Source organism: Malaya genurostris, chromosome 2 (assembly GCF_030247185.1).
Source record: "Malaya genurostris strain Urasoe2022 chromosome 2, Malgen_1.1, whole genome shotgun sequence".
NCBI lineage: Eukaryota > Metazoa > Arthropoda > Insecta > Diptera > Culicidae > Malaya > Malaya genurostris.
The window spans coordinates 147,643,784-147,658,286 of record NC_080571.1 but is presented as its reverse complement, the minus strand read 5'-3'; the positions used below and the strand labels follow the sequence as shown (position 1 = coordinate 147,658,286).

Here is a 14,503-nt window from a genome sequence, read left to right as displayed (position 1 = left end):
ATCAAACGATAGAAATTCAACATTCTCGGCACGGCCCTCCATTCAAATTAACCCATTCTCGTCGATTAATGGTGTCAATCTGTACAACGGACTAGACTTCTCGATCTTTAACCACTCGTTCATTCGACGATTCTTATTCATCGTCAACACTTTCAACTCAACGATGTAGCTCTCGGTCTGTGCCATTTTGAACAGAAACAATTCTGCTTTCTCGTATTCGCTTTGTTGCAGCGGAATACGAACTGTTGAGGTTTTACTAGGCTTCAGTACTTTCCACTGTCTGCATGTTGCTCGCAACGTGTGAATCGGTAGACCTTTAACCTTTTGCCGATAGTTTGAAGCGAATCGGAATACGCACGCCATCGCTCTCACGAGTACAGTCCATTTAGAGAAACGATTGGTATCCACAAGAACATCTGCCACTTTCACATCGTGTAACAACAAGTGAGAGCATATGCAGTCTCACTAGCATCAGCAAAGATGTGAAGCTGTACGTCTTCGATCTCCTCTGATCTTTCGTTTCCGAAATAGCTTCGCGGTAGCCTAAATGATTCTATGTCCAACAAGATGTTTGTTCAGCGTAGCCACTTCTTGAACGATAAATCATCGATAGTTTCGTCCCATTCACATCCTGTTCGCCAAAGATCTTGAACCAGCTTTCACCCGTCGTACTGCCATCGAGTAGTTATCCGAAAATCGCCTTGCGTCTTCACGCCACAACAACCCCGTTTCATAGCGGTCACCTACACGCTTCGTAGTAGATTCGAGTATTTCTCGAGCCCGTTTATCTTCCACAGGCTCAGGTATCGCGAAAGTTGTAACAGCTGTCTCATCTAGCACGTATTGTTCTCATAACATATCGTGAAGATACTGATTTCTCATCGGTTCGACTGAATGTAGATTCAAGTACGTATGAGAACTCGATGCACTGTTCTCCGTTCCATAGACTGTCCATCCTATCTTTCACCGCACGCAATCGGTTCATTCGGTTTACCGACACGTGACTCCAGCGGCGCGAAAAGATGGATGTTGTCTAACCCAAATAAAATTCTCGGTTTAACCGACGGAAAATTCTTTACTGGTACACCAGTCAAATGTGAATATCTCTTCACCACTTCTGCAAATCGTACGTTCTGTCTCGGTAGCACTAATTCAGACACCGTTCGGGTATTAAACAAAGAATACTTATCCTTCGATCCCTTTGCCGACATCATTAGTTCTACCTTCATCGAATCGTTTTCGTAGTGATTAATATTACCCATCCACGTGACTATCAACGGTTCTACTGTGCTTTTAGCTTTCAATCGCTTAGCAACTACGTCGTCTACCAGAGTTGCGGATGACCCTTCATCCAGAAACGCCACTGTATGGAATTGACGCTCTCCAACATACAACGTCACTGGCATCATCCGAAAAATTACATTGTTCTCCGGATTTCCGATCGCGTTGCACTCAACCTTCTGCAGCCGTACTGATTCCTCCACTCTGTGCAACAGAGAGTGATGACTTCCCTGACAATTCCGCACCATGCATCGAATCTTCGATGTGCACCGACTGTTACCATGTTTATTCCAGCAAACTCTACATAACTGTTGTCGCTCGACATCTCTCAACCGCTCTGCAACATTCATCCGCTTGAAATCTTCGCAAAATTTGATGAGGTGATCTGTTCGTTTACAAATCCAACACTGCTTACTGACTGTGTCATTCCGAACTTCAGTCCTTTTCTGATTCGAATCATGTAGATGCACGAACTCCTTCTTCCGAAGATTTCCCCTTCCAGAACGCCCGAGATCGCTCATTGACAATGCAGAAAACTCTGTGACCTCTGACACGTCCGAGACTATGTCATTTATAAAATTTGTAAACATTCGTAGAGAACTATCCACCTTTCCTCGTTTGTACCGGACCCAATCCAGCTTGTAACTAGGTGGCAATTTGTCAACCAACTCTTGTACTAGCATTGGGTTATTTAAATGATCATTAAGCCGTGCTGCCTCAATATGGTCACATAATTGCTTAACAGTGATGCCAAAATGCAAAAATGTTTCCAGTCGATCAGCTCGGAGCTGGAGTGCTTCTTACCTTCGACAGTAACGATTTTAACAACTTCTCTGGTCTTCCAAAAAGATTACGAAGATCACCGATCACATCTGGTACGGAATCTGGAAGAATTAACCGACTTCTTACCGCCTCATGCGCGTCACCCTGTAAACAATCCTGCAAACGTGTCAGATTTTCCAGATTCGAATATCCGCAAGCAGCGGTGGTGAATTCGAAACTGCTAATGAACAATGGCCAAACTTCTAGCTCTCCCTTAAACTTCGGAAGATTCTGAGAAACTGCTTTTCTAGCGGCTGGCTGATCTCTAGCAATTCGAAAAACTCTGCACCCCGACCCGTTTGTTTCTCCACTCCACTCCACTCGCTGTGCTTGGTGCTCCAATTCGCGCATCTCCCGCTCTTGCTTCAAACGAAAATCGTTCCATGTCTGCTGTCTTTCAAGACGCGCTTTTCGCAAATCAATCTGCTTCGCGAATTCCATTTCCATCGCAAGCTGTTCCTCCTCCAACTGCTTCTCAGTCGGCTCTTGGCGGAACTACCTCCACGATCGAAACCTCCATCGCTATTAGAGACCGATTTTTTTCCACGCCTTTTCGGTGCAGTATCTGGAATGCTCAACGCTTTGCATCGTTGACACGACCAGTTTATATTAACTATTTCCGAATCAACACCCGCGCAAGAAAAATGAGCCCACCGCTGACATTTTTCGCATTGAACCAATGTCATCGGATTCCGCTTGCCTACAGTACAAGTACTTCTCGTCTTTGGAAGGAGAAAAAGACATTTTCCAACAATCCGAAAACAATTTTTGATTTTGTTCAGACGACAGTTGAAAACAATATTTTCGGAAATCTGCTATTCTGTATTGGCAGATCAAACTAAATAAAATTCACTTTAGTATTCGAAATTTCTCATTCTTACTTCTACTACTACTTACAATTGTTTGTTTTCTCTGCTCGAATCTTGCCCTTCTCTTCCCGTTGTATTCGTTTTGGTATTGTTGAACTACAATTTGGTAAATTGTTTTTGTAACAATTGTGCATTTTCATTTTAATCTATTTTCATTATTTTCAAATTTCTTGTCTCCTAACCACACTATCTTTGTGTTCTTATCCAGGAAACTATCCAAATTAAACCCGTCTGGCGTTTATCTGTATCTGTTAACAATTATTGGTTTATTTTACTGTGTGTTTATTTGTTCAGTGTACTTACAGATCTATTCTAATTTGAACTCAATCCAGACCTTTCTACCTGAAATATATAAGTTCAATTTTCTACGCTATCAACATTCACTCTCTAGCAACTTTCAAGTACATATTTGTTTACAGTTTTATGTTCTATCTATTGGAGTTTGTATCTATTTTCCCTCTCTCTTTCACTATCACATCATTTGACAGCTACTTCATCTCACCGATGACGACGCAACATTATGTTGGCCAGTGGTGCCGGAACACCTACATCTACACCAACCATATCAGTGTCGCACCCACGTACAATAGTTCATCCTGCACTGAAATGAAAATCTTATTTATATTCATTAGATTTGTCATATGAATCATATGCAGAATATAATTCATAGAAATTATATGGAAACTTATAATCTTTATTTAATGTGTACGTCAAATCTAAATGGACGTTATCATAATGGAAGTTATAAAAATATCCCATATAATTTATATGGAAATCCGATGGAAGTCGTGAATCGTACTGCTTGAAGCTGAAGAAATAGTTGTGTCTCCGATATTCATCAACTGCTCCAGACCATTTTTTCAGGAAGTTCCGCATCTCAATGTAATTTTAAATCGCTGACAAGACAGCTCATCCAACTTCGTTCAAGGATATGCGTTAACGGACCATGAAATTTATATCCGGTACATTTCATTACTCTATCTGTCTAGTAAAATTCATTTTTATTTTCAGTCTCGGGATCTCACTTCTTTTTCGCAAATATCATGAGGTGCTCCCTTACCGAACGGAATACTAGAAAAGCTTGAATCCCCAAAGAAAAGTAGTAGTTGGTGATTATCTGCTATTCGTATGAACTCTATTTTAAGTTATATATATATATATATATATATATATATATATATATATATATATATATATATATATATATATATATATATATATATATATATATATATATATATATAATTTTTTTTTAAACTAGTCATATGGTTTATATGAACCTATCTAAATAAAATCGAAGTGAATATTATATGCGCTTCATAAATTGCTCCAATGTATGTTTTGCGGATATCTAGTAATGATTATAAGACGCGCCAATCAATTTGACTCAGACTGGAAATTTCATTCGTTATATGGAAATCCTGTAAAAATAACGTTAACAAGAGTTTTATGTTTCATAAGATTATCTCATATATTTGACATGATGTTGAACACATCTTGTAACTATTATTGGAAGTGCCAATAGTGCAAAATCATTAGAATATCATATAATGTGAAAAAGAAAATTTAGCTCAGTGTGGAATTAGATGACGGAAGTCAGCGGCATACATCGGAATTCGAATTCAACTCATCACTCTTCATCACTAACGCTTTCATAAAAGGTTCTTTTCAGAGCCATCATTATTTTATTATAAAAAACTATACTGGTTATTTCATAATATTTGTGTTTCAGAATGTTAAATGTAACTAATCTGTACTTTAGTTTAGGTGCATCGTTTCAAATTCTACATACAATTTCATACAATTGATATTCGGAAGTATTAAGGAACATGTCAATTGTTTTCGTATTCACGACATCCAGTTATGTCTCTTACATTACCCATCTGCCTTTTTTCCGCTTACAATTTTCTGTGAATCCGTTGAACCATTCTCCGTCGTTGTTAAGTGGCGATCAATGTCCCCAGTTAGTCAATACATCCGCGATATTGAGTTTAGTTGGAACCCAACGCCAATCAGTTACTCTAGTTAGTTCCAGTATTTCTCCAATTCTGAAAGCAACGAATTGATTGAATTTGTACTGATCTGACTGCAGCCAGCTGCACACCGAACGAGAGTCCGTCCACAACACACACCGCTTGATTTCTGTAGAGAGCATTTCTAGAACCGTTTGACTCAGTCGAGCACCGAGTACTGCCGCCAATAATTCCAGTCGAGGAACTGATTGTCGTTTCAGGGCAGCAACTTTCGCCCGAGACATAACCAAGCTACATAGTACTTTCCCATGGATTTCCGCGCGCAGCCATATGCCAATTCACTGGCATCAGTGAAGATATGGAGTTCTAGTGAATCAACGGCGATGATGGAGCGTTTCCGATAAAGCATTGTGTGATCCGAACTGCTTCTATTTCTGGCAGTAGACCAGTGCAGCGCTTCCATAATCTCCAGCTCTCGTCGTCGATTTCATTTGATGCTGAATTATTATTTTTCCGTGGATTGTGAAGTGTGACAGCAGCACCATCGGGTCGAAAAATCCCATCACGCAGCTTAGCGCAAGTTGCTTCGTTGGCCGTTTTCCATCGTACAGATATGCCAGCATTTCCGGTCGGTGCAACGTTGAGAAAGAGTATTCGTCCAAGTCTGGATCCCAAATGACACCAAGAACACCCATTTTCGAATTTCAAATCCACCATGTTTGTGTATCAGGTGTACTTGCTTCGCTATATTTACCGCCTCTTCAATAGTGTCGACGCTGTCGAAGTAATCATCGACGTAATGACGATGGATGATTGCCGACGCTGCTCGTGGGATATTGAACTGCGTGTTGTTCCGCATTTATGTTCTTGACATACTGCGCCGAACTTGGAGAGCAAGTGGCGTCAAACGTAGCATCATTCATAACGAAAATGGTTGGTTTTTCACTGAAATCTTTCCGAAATACGAAACGTTTTAACTGTCTATCACTTTGTATGATTCGTAGTTGGTGGTACGTTTCACGGAGATCGCCACCGAACGCTATCCGTCGCTCTCGAAACCCTACAATCACTTTCACTAGCGGAACCAACAGGTCGGGCCCTTCAACAGCTGCAGGTTGAGAGACACTCCCTGCACCGTAGCTGCAGCATCCCATACTAGACGAATCATGCCTGGTTTTCTGGGATTTGTCACCGCGTTTAACGGTAAGTATCACATATTCTCCGGTTCGGAATTCCGCAACTCTCCTGCCGTTGCAACATGTGCATACCCCTTCTGCTGGTACTCGTCGATCTGTCGACACACGCTCTCGTATATCATTTTGTTCTCCAGCTGCTTCATCCTCCGTAAAGCCATCGGAAAACTATCCGGAAATTGTGGATGGTTTAGTGGTCCGCTTCATTATCTGCCTTGCTCGGTAGTCGTCTGCTGACTTTTGTGATACCACTACAACTGACTCCTCCAAAGCATAATGGCTTTTAAGCATATCGTGCAGATCCTCATAGCTAATTTCGTGATCATGACCTACATATTCTCCGTCACATGCTGCGTTCGACTTAGCTGGCTCGTAGAGAGTCCATCCGAGTTGACACTTCACCGCTATTTTTTTCCGAAACGGCTCTGATTTTTACTTCCGTCGCCGCAATCGAATGAACGTTGTTAAGTCCGATAAGCATTCCCGGCTGCCCGTTGTACGAGGCAATCGGTATCCCTCGCATATGCTTGAACTGTTGCGCTATTTCTGCAGCATCCAGTCTCTGATGTGGCAACATTAGCTTACTTACCTTCTCTCTTTAACTCCAACTGCCGAGGCCCACACGTGCATACGACGAGATTCTGGTTCTACGCGCGTGAGGTCGGATGTCCATTTGATGGTTAATTTCTCAGACACACCTACTAAACCCAAACGATCTGTTCATCTTTTCTTGACGAGTTTAAAGGAGGCTTCTTCATCCAAGAACGCCAAAGCCGTAATGGGACGCCCCCCGCAATGCAACTGAACTGGAATCATTCTAAACATGACTGTTGTTTGGTTTCGGATATGAGAACTTATTCCGACGATGTGGTTCACCGGATGCATCAGCGGATTGTGTCGCTCTCTGCATTCACCTACGTTGCACTGAGCTTTAAAACTACATCACCCGCTATGATCGTAGGTATGGTACACAACTTATAATGGCTTACTACATTTATTCGGTCTGCATAACGTAGTCTTTTAAACTCCGGAAAGTGTCGGACGCGATGATCTACCCGCTGACAAACCTGACATGGTCGAAATTTGCCCTGACTAACTGTTACGTCGTCATCTGTACGCTCTTTGCAGTGATTTTACATAGCGCCGCTTCCTCTCGCATGGTTTCTCGCTGATTGACCACAGCTGAACGACTTCGTCGAGGATTTATACTCCAGATTCACATTCGCTTCGCAAGCATCCGCAACTATTTCCGCCAAAAAATCTGTAAAAGTCCTTAAAGTGACGTTCCCAGTATATCGCTTGAAACAAACCCACTGTCGTTTTTCGCCATCCGGAAGTTTATCGACAAGTTCCTGAATTAGCAGCGGATTAATGAGATGTTGCTTAAGATCGGCTGCCTCCAGGTGTTCGCATAACTGTTCTACTGCGTTTCCGAACAAAATAAAACTCGCCAATTCATTTTCTCTTGGTGGCTCTAGCTCCACATAACACTTGAGTAACTGTTCCGGACGACCGCAAAGCTGCTTAAGTTTGGCGATGACCCTCGGAACTGATTGCGGTAGAATTAGTTACACTCGTACCCATTCTAGGGATGGGCCTTTTAGACTCTCCTGCAACGTACAAAAAAACAATGGCCACTCTTCCGGCTTACCACTGAAAGTAGGAAGTCTTTTTGTGATCCCGTTTCGTGCTGGCATTTGTGCCTTCATTGGTCCGGTTCGCAGATGCCCCAGCCCGTATAGGCTTCCGTCGTTTACTCGCTCAGATTGTTTCGAACAACTTCCAATTGAATGGCTTCCGATCGAACTTCGTCTTTCTTCATCCCCATCCAGATCCTCTTCACTCCCTGAGGATGCATTATTTGGGTTGTCCGGAATCATATCATCCAACAGTTGTTTGATGCTCTTTTTATTGAGGTTTTGAACACTAAGTTTGCTCGATTGATTTTACTGTTCTCTGAAGTCGATACCTGAAGTACCCGGTTTTGGAACATTCTTCGAATTGCCCATTTTTACGCTCAACGCTTCAAACTGTTTATCAAGAGCAGCCATTGTCTTTTCGAAGTAATTTTGATTGGCTTTCATTCGTTGTATTAGCTCCTTCTCCTACCAAGAAACAATGGCCACTCTTCCGGCTTACCACTGAAAGTAGGAAGTCTTTTTGTGATCCCGTTTCGTGCTGGCATTTGTGCCTTCATTGGTCCGGTTCGCAGATGCCCCAGCCCGTATAGGCTTCCGTCGTTTACTCGCTCAGATTGTTTCGAACAACTTCCAATTGAATGGCTTCCGATCGAACTTTGTCTTTCTTCATCCCCATCCAGATCCTCTTCACTCCCTGAGGATGCATTATTTGGGTTGTCCGGAATCATATCATCCAACAGTTGTTTGATGCTCTTTTTATTGAGGTTTTGAACACTAAGTTTGCTCGATTGATTTTACTGTTCTCTGAAGTCGATACCTGAAGTACCCGGTTTTGGAACATTCTTCGAATTGCCCATTTTTACGCTCAACGCTTCAAACTGTTTATCAAGAGCAGCCATTGTCTTTTCGAAGTAATTTTGATTGGCTTTCATTCGTTGTATTAGCTCCTTCTTTCTCCGGAATGCTTCCGCTTGAATAGCGCACCTTTCTTCTTCCTTTGCGCGTATCTTCTCCTCCAACAACATTCGCTTTTTCGCAAACTCGCGTTCCATTCCAATCTCTTCCTTCTCAAACAGTATTTCTTCTTCTAGTTCCTGCTCGAGCAGTTTCTGCTTTTCTTGCAGGGCTTTCCGTCTCTGTTCCAGAGAGGAAGCACTGGGTTTCATGGAAGCATCCGACGATTCCGATGTTTTCTTTGAGTGGGACTTTTTGCTCTTTAAATATTATTGCGCACGTACCTGCAAATTTCATCCTTACAATACCACCTTTTTTTTCTTTTTCACCGCTTCAGTCACACCGACGCATCGATAGTGGAACCAACAATTGCATTTGTCGCAGCCTACCATCTCTTCATTTCCGGTGTAAATTTGGCCGCACTTAGCACCCGGTGTTTGCGTTAGATCCAGTTCATTTCCGGCGTTGGTGATTTCGACGGGGTCCGACATCTCACTAATTTTTGAGATTGTTTCGTAGGAAACCAAAATGAAACCGTTTCTGTAGCAGCTGTTATTTTTGTATTCAGCAGCTCAAAATGAAATATATTTGTTTCGTGTAATTAGGATTTTTGATTTATAGTTCACTTGACTTACAATTAATGGTATTACCCTAGGTTACTTCTTTCTCACCGTTGCCTCCACTCGATCTTATTTTCGCTTTCCTGCTTTAATTATACTTTGCTACAATTCAAAACTATTATCGGTAAATAGACTACTTACAATTTTTACTGAAAATAGATCGTCAGCAGTTTGTTTTTCAGGTTTCGGTAAAGCAGTCAAAGTCTGGTACAACTCACACGGTAAGTATTTTACTTTCTTTTCCTATGCTTTTTTCCTATCCTATTTCTATTCTTTATCTTTTCTCCTTTCAGGTGTAGCTGCAAGTAAGTTGGGAAGCGAGTGTAAGTACAGCGTATTTCCCCTAAAAATTATTTCATTTTTACTTACAGATATCAATCTTGTAATCTTTTTATCAATACTTCAAATTAAATCAATTAATAACTCAATAATTGAATCTACTAAACTTTTCTACCGTCACGTAGTAATATAATTGACACAGACTAGCCTTACTGTTTATTCTTTAACTTTAGGTTTAACTAGGTTTAAACTGTTCCAATTTGTAGGTCATATTCGTTGATGGCAAACGAACCAACTTCGGCTATACCGGTCATCTGAATCCAGTTTCGGAAGAATTGAAAATTATTATTCAAAACTGCAAAAAGGATCTCACTCACTTTACTTCAAGATGGCCTAATCGATGATCACAAATTTGTATGTTTAAAGCAAAAGTCCTACAGTTGCATATGGAGTTCCGAAATTTGTTGTGGATACTACTTCCGGTTCCAGAACTACACAGTAAGCATGTTTCTCAATATATATTATTTAAGGGGAGTCCAGAGTTTATATTTCAGTTCTCCAAATGGTGATGACACAATTTACTGGATCCGTCAAAGATACATAACGATGGTATGTATCGTGATTACTATATATGTGAAATTCAAAATTAGGCAGTAAGTAAGTAATTAATTTATAAATCAGAAATAAATTCTAAGGGTCTAAACGATGAAAAATATCATCATTTGTGAGAATTTATCGTGCAACAGTTATCGTGTAACAAAATAAATTCAAATTTTTTGCATGATAAAAAGCATCATTCGAACAAAATTTTGTAATTTTCTCGTGGAAAAATATAAAGAAATAAGTCCGTGAAGAGGCATTTTTGAGAACGCTTCTTAAAAATTATGATTTGCGGTGTCCACTGTATCTCATCGCAGACTGATAAGAAGTCAACAAATCAAAGCAGCATAGATAGAGTAGATGTTTTTATAGACCCCAACGTTTCTGTTTGATTTTTTTAATTTTTTTTTTTGATTTTTGGTGGTTGTTCAAAGTGAAAACTACGATTTTTCACGAAAAAATTCGCCTTTTTGTAGCTGTAAATTCTCCCCAAAGTAACAAACAAGGAAAAGCAATCGTTGGGGTCTGATTTTTTAAGTGTAGAAAGTGTGTGCAAAATTTGAAAAAAATTGGTTCAGTAGTTTTTGAATGACGATGGACACGGACTTTCAAAACCTGCTTTCAAGAAAAACGCGTTCAAAGTTTTTTGCCTATAGAATCTAACATTTTCACAAAATCATATTTTTTCTTTTGTATTCTTTTATAATGAAACATTTCAAGAACGTTTTGTCAAGTTTTTAGGTCAATCGAAGCAGAAATCTTGGGCCTGTGCGCCGAGCTCTTACTTCTTCGCAGTATGAGATAAGCAAAGTTAAAGGCCCATAATTTTTCAAGTTTTCCTCCGATAGGCTTGAAAATTTCACAGAATATTCTTGAAATGTTTTGCTATGAGAAAATACAAAGAAAATAACAAAAGAATTTTTCAAAATTGTTAAACCCTACCCGCCCTTTAATGCTGCTCTTATCGGGGAATTTGTTAAAATTTGGGTTGATCGACGTTTGCGATCTAATTGTTTCTTCGAATCATTTCGGGCACACGCCTTTCGGAGAGGTCTTACGTCTTCATGGAAATGTGCATCTGCAACAAACGCTATGCGGGACTGGATCGATCTGTTACAAATCTTGCCAGGAACTCCTCAGGAGATACATATATATATATATATATATATATATATATAGATATACATTTATATATATATATATATATATATATATATATATATATATATATATATATATATATATATATATATAAATGTATATATATATATATATATATATATATATATATATATATATATATATATATATATATATATATATATATATATATATATATATATATATATATATATATATATATATATATATATATATATATATATATATATATATATATATATATATATATATCATTTTCTGAATTCCAAGGCAAGAATGTGTAAGATGCGAAAATAGCTGTTCATGTCGTATTGTGGCACATTATCAGCCATCAAAATGTGGCAAATCAGTTAAATCTTTCAACGGTTGTTTCGAATAGATCCAAAAATAAGATAAAAAACATATTTTCGTACTGTGTGAGTATTGTCTAGGGATTATATCTGCACACCGCCATAACAGCGATAGTGTTACAAAGTGAACAAACAACCAGTAAAGAGTATTATGCATCACGCAGGCCACGTGACAACTGCACTGTTAGAAAAAAAAAACCTTTTCTGACACGCGGCATATACCTAATTTTCCACTTCTAAATACAAATATTTATATCATTTGGACTCTCAGTTTATTTGCTTGAAAGTGAATCATATTCGTTCATGGTGTAGTTGATTTCACTCCCTCTTTTAGAACAGACAGTAACCGCTAGCAGCTATTAGATTGCTTTATGAGCTTATCGCATTACGATTGTACGGTAAACTAATTTATAATTGAGCTTAGGTTAGAAGGATGGAAACATGATTTGTTTCATGAATTTGAACCCGAGCAAAACGGTAGCTTTCGTAACTTTATTCCCCTCGTTTTATGAAGCGAGATAGACAATTGCAAAATCCTGTATCACTGTAATATTTATAAAATTATGACAACAAAAATACTGTATGGTACAATTGAAAAATCTATTATATTCCCTATTGCAACTTATTGCATCAACCGATAGGAGTATTCCCATGTGCCAGATAAAACGTATCGAAACATGAGATTTCGTGATTTTACTCAGTGCCGCGATTGAGCATTAACTTCTCATATCAACACAAATAAAATGACATATTCCAAATATTAGTGGTGGTACGAATCAAGCGAATAATTCCTGAATGTGCAAGGTAAATAATTCATAACTACTTTGCGTAATGTGCTTAACTATTGGCTTAAACAAACTTATTTTCCATTTACGCGTTAGCCTAAATTTAAAAGCGTATTCGTAAATGTAAAGCATATAACACACTTAGGAAAATTAACATTATTAGATGCACATAAGAGGAGTGTCGCGGTTTACTTACATTTGCAATTCAAAGCTTGTAAAGATAAGTCATATCATTAACTTCACAGTTAATTTAGCTGAAGCTTACATCGATACTGACGCTAAATTTATTTTTACATGTTAGTAGAAGTCATATTGTGTCATCACCGAAGAAACAATGGCATGCTTGAATTTACATCAAGCGTAAATTTCATTTTTTCCTAGAAGGTTAGACTCTACACTGAAATGAAAATCTTATTTATATTCATTAGATTTGTCATATGAATCATATGCAGAATATAATTTATAGAGGTTATATGGAAACTTATAATTTTTATTTAAAATGTACATTAAATCTAAATAGACGTTACCATAATGAAAGTTACCATATCCAATATAATGTATATGGAAATGGAAATCTTGTAAAAATAACGTTACGAAGAGTTCTGTGTTTCATAAGATTATCTTATATATTTGACATGATGCTGAATACACTTTGTAGCTATATTTGGAAATGCTAATAGTGAAAAATCATTAGAATATCATTTAATGTGAAAATGAACATTTAGCTCAGTGTAGGTATACGAAACATTGCATGCCCTGATGCTCCCTCCCCTTTACGCAATCGTGCAAAATGTTTTATATTGATAAATACAATGAAACATAGTGTAATGAAATTAATATAACATAAAATGGTATAATAGATTACAAAATAATATTATATAACATAATATAATATAATATATTTTAATTTAATATAATACAATACAATGTAATTCAATATAATATAATATAATATATTATAAAACAATATATAAAATAACAGGTAATGTAGAATGTCAGTTATGCTCTTCTATTTTCAGGAAGTAGAATATTTCTCTTCTAATAACAATAATAATATCCACATCTATAAAAATAACATATGTAATTATTATTGATGACAAATTAATAATAATAACAATAAATTTTATAATGAAAATAATAATAAAAAAACAATATAATATAGTACACTGAAGTCTTTTTTTATGCGACTTTACGTACCGCATAAAAAAACTCTGAAACTTCGCATAAAAAAAACCGCATAACTCTGAAACTTCGCATAGAAAAAGACCGCAGAAGGGAAACCGCATAACTCTGAAAATTCGCATTAAAAAAACCGCATAAATCTGAAACTTCGAATAAAAAAAACGTATAACTCTGAAAATTCGCATAAAAAAGTCGCGTAAAAAACGCATAAAAAAGACCGCATAAAAAAAGACCGCATAAAAAAAGACCTCAGTGTACAATGAATTATATAATAAATAATAGAATGAATAAAATGATATGTTGCGATATGCTATGATATTATATTACTTGAATTTATATGTCATTTCTCATCCTTTCATTCTGCCATCAACGCATTCCATCGACCAATTGTCACCACAGACACACGTGTAGGCATGAAACAGGAACCAGTGAGGACCAAGCTCACCTTGTGACGACCTTGATATTTAGTTTAAAGTTACTTTAAAAATGATAACTTATAAGGAAAACAAATTTATATTTTGCGCAGAGGTACGTAGTACTACTCATAATAAACCCTATAATATAATATAATATAATATAATATAATATAATATAATACATCATAATGCAATACAATATAACATAATATAATAGAATACAATATAATATAACATAATATAATAAAATATAATATAATATAATACAATATAACAGGTAATGTCGCAGTGTAAGTTACGCTCTTCTAATAATAATAATAATAATAATAATAATAATAATAATAATAATAATAATACATGATGTAATAAACAACAGAA

General features: G+C 37.4%; 1 long non-coding RNA gene across 1 annotated transcript; it reads left to right on the top strand.

Moving 5' to 3' along the window:
- Window positions 1-4,281: 4,281 nt before the first annotated feature.
- LOC131432892 (uncharacterized) lies at window positions 4,282-10,537 on the top strand. Its single transcript, XR_009229987.1, has 6 exons — window positions 4,282-5,878; window positions 5,950-6,148; window positions 9,523-9,573; window positions 9,646-9,675; window positions 9,898-10,129; window positions 10,186-10,537. It is a non-coding gene; the product is annotated as an uncharacterized LOC131432892 (long non-coding RNA).
- Window positions 10,538-14,503: the final 3,966 nt, after the last annotated feature.